Source organism: Micromesistius poutassou (genome assembly GCF_964030765.1).
Source record: "Micromesistius poutassou genome assembly, chromosome: 14".
In the NCBI taxonomy this organism is placed as follows: Eukaryota; Metazoa; Chordata; class Actinopteri; order Gadiformes; family Gadidae; genus Micromesistius; species Micromesistius poutassou.
In genome coordinates, this window is record NC_140284.1 from 15,771,684 (window position 1) to 15,777,710 (window position 6,027).

The following is a 6,027-nucleotide window of genomic DNA, read 5'->3' on the forward strand; positions in this document are numbered from 1 at the left end:
CAACCATTTTCAGTGAGACTTGTCACATGAATGATTTAACTGCAAAGTGTAAAACACGGTTTGGATCACAACCGACCTGGGCCGCCAACACCATCGCCAGAATGTCATCTGTTGAGTGGGTGGAGCCTCTTCTGGCTCCACCCACTAATGTCTAACCCTTCTTTCAGCGACTGCATGTTAGAGCTGCAGTTAGAGTTCGGCGTCGTTTGTTTATGCAGGGTCGTTAGCCCCTTACCGCAAATGTTAGCGTTAGCGACTCCCCCCTCCTCCCCCACCCCCCCCCCCCCCCCCCCTCCGTAGCATGTCCCGGGTGGAGAGGTTCCTCCTGAGACATCACATCACATCGCTCATCAAGTGAAGGGCTTACAACGATCAGGCGACACGCGCCGTGCGGACGTCCAGACACGCATCGGCTCAGCACACAGGGTACCTTACTGTTACACAGGGCAGGAACACAACGCATCTCATTGGCCTGTCGCGGCCAGGAAGTGCTACTCCTACTGGTGGAAGAGGGGTTACCGCGGTGACCCGCCCCCCCCCCCCCCTTTCGCTGCTAGCGGCCGGCTCCGACAGATCGTCATGGAAACTAAAGGGCTTACTTACTTTATACTGCGGACTCTTAAGACGCTGTGTCTCGGGGGGAGGAGCTAGAGGCGGGGCGGGCGCGGCGGGGGGGGGGGGGGGCTCAGGGCTTTGAGTACTAAGTGATGTCGCCCTGCGTTTTTTTTTTCTCCGCTCTTGTGTTGTTCTGTCGTCTCTCTTCCGTTATTCGTCCGTCGCTTCTGGTTCGGCTGGCGCTGCGTGGACGCCCCCACCCATCAGAGCCTCCCCGGTCGTCTGATTGATGTCCACACCCGTGTCTCTCTCTCCAGCCCCCCCCCCCCCCGTCCAGCCCCCCCTGCTGCGATGTTACGGTTGTCCTACCCCCGCCGCTGCCGCCACCAGATGGAACTATTTCCATTATCCAAACCGCGCCGCCACCGCGCCCTCAGCCGCCTGGCGGTGGACGCGATGTAACGTGAGGCTCCCCCCGAGGACCTCCTGTTGACTTGAGTCATTAGGAGCCGCGAGGTTCACACCTCAACGCCTCAACACCTGACACAAGCATGAGGGGAAGGGGTAGGAATGACACCCCATGAGAGGAGAGTTAGGTGTGTCTGTGTGCGTGTGTGTGTGTGTGTGTGTGTGTGTGTGTGTGTGCACGCCTCAGCTTTGCATTTAGCCTACGCGTGTGTCTCGGAGTACGTGTGTGTGTGTGTGTGTGTGTGTGTGCAGGCCTATGGATGTATTTAGTCTCCACAGTTATTAGCTTTTGCAAGACGTTATCATTAGCGTATGGGTGAGACCCCTCGGCTGGAGAAGACACAGATTATTAGTGAGCACATTAATCACACCGTCCCGACAGACCAGGCTACCCAGGACAGCTACCTCCGCTGGCTTGGCCTGAAATAAAAGCTGATAGATGGTTGGATGAGGTTTGCCACCGAGCTATTCATGACCCACACAGGGAGGGGGGGTGTGTGTGTGTGAGAGAGAGAGAGAGACCGGGAGAGAGAGACAGAGAGAAAGAGAGAGAGAGACGAGTATAGACCCACAATCAGGACAAACAGAACTACAAACTAAACTGTATTTTTAACATTAAAAAACAATCACTGCAATGTCTTTGTGTGCACATGGAGAGTGTGCTTGTCCGCAATACGTTTATGGACCCTTCCCCAGACCCGTGTCCCAAATACCAGCTGGTTTGAACCAGTCTGGAAGAGACATGTAACCCGGCTGTTTGGCAATAGACCAAACCATCACGAGCCAGACCCTCCGCTGGCTCCAGCTCCCCATCCCAGTAAGGGAACGGAGGTCTCTGGTCCCCCCCCCCCCCCCCCCCCCACAGTGTCGCTCCAACGTCGCTGGTCAGCCGAGCGCTCCGTCCCGAACCAGTGCTCCAGCCCACTGGTCCACGTGAGGCTCAGCACTGGGCCTCAGCGCTCCCTGACGCTCCTCTTCAGCCCGCTCTCTCCTCCTTCCTCCTCCTCTCCTTCTCCCGCTGAGTGAAGAGCCGTCGCCGGGGCTCAGAGCCGGTGTGCCGAGCGGCGGTGCGCCGGGTGACGTCACGCAGAACCTGACGCCCTGTGACCCGCCTCCTCGCCCTCCTGTGTCAAGACATGTGAAGCCGCTCGCTCTCCTCCTCCTCCTCCTCCTCCTCCACCTCTCCTCCACCTCCTCCTCCACCTCTCCTCCTCCACCTCCTCCTCCTCCACTTCCTCCTCCTCCTCCACCTCTCCTCCTCCTCCACCTCCTCCTCTCCTCCACGTCCTCCTCCACCTCTCCTCCTCCTCCTCCACCTCCTCTCCTTCTCCTCCTCCTCCTCCTCCATCTCTCCTCCTCCTCCACCTCCTCTCCTTCTCCTCCACCTCCTCCTCCTCCTCCTCCTCCTCCACCTCTCTCCCCGTGGTTCTGCCCCCGTCCTGTGGATCTATGCAGAAGCCCACCTCCTGTTTCCGTTGTGGATTTGTCCCCCAGTGATCCGAGCGATGGACTCCAGGCTTCCAGGTTCTCTCGTGTGTCTTCACTTCCTGTTTCCTTCTTCTTTCTGTCTTTCTTTGTGCGTCTCAAATCACTGATGTTAAGAAGAGTGTGGGGGGGGGGGGGGCTTCAACCAATACGATTGCCCTCAGCTTTGCAACCTAATTGAGGAGGGTTGTGGGACTGTGTGTGCGTGTGTGTGTGTGCGCACACCTGTGTGTGTGTGTGTGTGTGTGTGGAAGAGGAAGATTTATGATTATAAAAACAAGGTTTAAAGGCATATAGAAGTATCATTGCGATTATGATTATTATGATTACTATTATACTACCGGTATATTGTAATATTATAGATGCTTTAGTTCAAGTAACTTCTTTAATTTTTTTACAACTGACTTTGATGAAATGATTTATAAAACAATCTCACTAGTCATGACCTTTTCGAAAAGTATGAAAACTACAAATAAAATGTGTTCTGATGAAAATAAATACAGACATATAATCTGTTTATATTGGGTGTTTGTTGTTGTTGTTCTGTTTCAATGCGTGTGTGAGCCTGTGTGGGGCAAGACCAAGGAGTGTGTGTATGTGTGTTTATGCGCCCATGTCTTCATAAACCGTTTCTAATGTGTGTGTGCACGAGCACATACACGTGTGCGATCGTATGTGTGTGTGTGTGTGTGTGGGAGACAGAGAAAGTTGTCGAAAGTTTGCCTCGGGCGTCTCGTGTTAGAAAGTTTCACTTTCTAACACGAGACGAGTCGATAAACTGCAAACATTCATTGGTTATGGATCAGCTGAACAAACAGCTCCCGACGCAGCCTTCCCTGGGTGGGTTCACACATCGATACCCCGTGTGGACATTCTATTATCCACAGCGTGACACACACACACACACACACACACACACACACACACACACACACACACACTCCTCTGCTTCCACACTCATCTATACCTGAGTCACCAGGTATAGATTGCTACAGTGCACCCGTTACACATTCAATGACACTGAGAGCCCTTCAAGTGACGGAGGTCGTCTGAAGAGTCATCTCGGGACCTCCCCTCCCCCCCCCCCCCCGCGTCTCTCTCAGCTGGTCCAGTCCTCCGTTCCCTTGGTAACTATGTTCCCTCTTCAGCTCAGACGTGACCCGCCCTCCCTGCTTGAATTGAATATCATTTAATATCAGTAGGCTCATACTAGATTTATTTTTGTTTTTCCGATCCAATCTTTGGATCGGTGGAACTCGCTGTTACCATGGAAACGTTGACTGCATGCGCGAAAGTCAAGCCACCGCAAACTTCTGACACTACAAACATGGCCTCTCTGCCACTTCCGCCCAGGCCACTGCTGTGTCCCGATATCCATCCTTCCATGAGTACACTTAAACGTAGTACACTATCCGCACTCGCTGAGCGAGCAGATTTTCAGACGTCAGTGCTGTTCCAAATGGAATACTCCGTGGTGCACTACTCAACGAAAGCTACAAAATGCCTCCATTAATGCAGGCTATGTGGAAAAATGGGTTGGCTCAGCCTGGCTCCACCCTCTTCCGCTATGTAGCTAAGATGGTTGCCGTTGAGTACGAAAAATGTACTACGTACTCAAACTAAGTATAGTAAGTACGGGAAGTATATCGGAACACAGCACAAGACAGACTGAAGGTTTACCTGGGTCTATTAGAACCTGTAGGCGTGGCTCATTTACCATTCCGCCCACTTCCGATATAAACAGATTTTCTGACCTGTGTTCAAGAGATGCTTCATGAACAACCTCCAGGACGCAAGCTTGTTTACCTTGTGTCTCTGAGTAAACCACACATTGAACATTGACCACTCTCTGAGTCATAACTAGCCCGAACCAACGACACCATAGGGGATTAAAATAATGTTTCATCACTATGTATTGTGTTACTTAGATATTTACTGAAGTTAGCAGCTAGCCCCGCTAGCACCGGCCTGTCACGTCTCGTAATACCACGTTAATACCACCAGAGGTCACCGTCACCACAGCCTCCAGTCTCACCACGTTTCACCACCAGAGGTCGCTGCAGCGTCCAGTTTCACCACCTAGGGGTCGTCGTCCTGCAGCGTCCAGTCCGCCCTCAGTGCAACACGAGAGGATGGAGAAGCAGCGTATTCTAAACTGTCCATCATGTCACAAGTACAATTTAAAAAAAATGGAATGCTGGCTCTCACTAACCGGAACACTTGAAGGAGAAAAGCTTGATGGACCATGGATCACTGGATAACTGTGAACAGTACGCTTCGCACTATAGTTAGTGGGGTGATGCGTCCGGGGGGAGGGGGGAGGGGGAGGGAGGAGGGAAGAAGTAATTTGGGAGCTAGGTTTGGGAGGGACTATATTTTCAACTATATTTTTAATAGTAGTGGGCACCACAACGTTCTGGTGATATACTGCCCTCTATTTGGTAGGGTACTAATTATTACACGTCACACCTTTAAAAAGGAACAGAAACATTATAGATAAGCTTCTGACAGTAAACAATATTCCACCTGTCATTCAAAGGAATGTGCATTTAAATGATGTAATGGCATACTTTCACCAAGAGAGGTCGCTGCTGCGTAAAAAGTAAAACGTACATCGGCGCGCATCATTACGCAACTCCTCAAGTCCTGGTAATAAAAATAAGACAGCGCATCTGTGCTCTAGTCCAACTAGGAAATCCAAATACATAACACGATCACTAATACCATTTTTTGGAACGACATCCAGTTCTTGAGAAACATTTGTAAAGGAGGTGGCGTCAGCCGCTGCGTTGGTGCGTTTTGAGCTCAGCAGGGTTCGGGTTCTGGTCTCGTAGCACATTGTCTTAGTGAATCTCGGAGTGACAGCCAGTCAGGGAAGTCATTGTTCTGTCTGCGGCAGAGCAGATATTGTCTTTGTCCCCGAGCGGAAAGGAGGCGTAAGGCACAAGCCTCAAATCCACACTGGGAGGATTTTCTATTCATAATATTAATATTATTATCAACATCGTTATTTCCAAATTAAGTGGGCCTTGTTTTGAAACCCGGGGAATTGCTGTGAGGGGTTGAGAAATATGAGCTTAGTTCTTGTTAAGTTAAAGCTGCTAATGTCTTACGTAATGACCCCTCCTGACAGCTTTAAGTCCTTTGGCGCACTACTCTTTTTACTTGTTTATGGAGTGGAATGCGATAGCCGTGTGCGTGGCTGTGTGTGTGTGTGTGTGTGTGTGTGTGTGTGTGTGTGTGTGTGGGTGTGTGTATGTGTGCGCGCCTGTGTGTGTATGTGTGTGTGTGTGTGTGTGTGTCTGCATGTGCGTGCGTGAATGTGTGTCTGTGTGTGTGTGTGTGTGTGTGTGCGTCATAACAGGAGGAATGGAGGACAGCCACATTAGGCTAACAGGGGTTTAGGAGATGATCCTCTCCGGGCGGAAACACAAACGCAAATTCAGTCGGAGAAATGGAAAAAGACAAGGGAGAAAAACAGAACCAAGATGAACGTCTGCGCCCCCCCCCCCTCCCCCC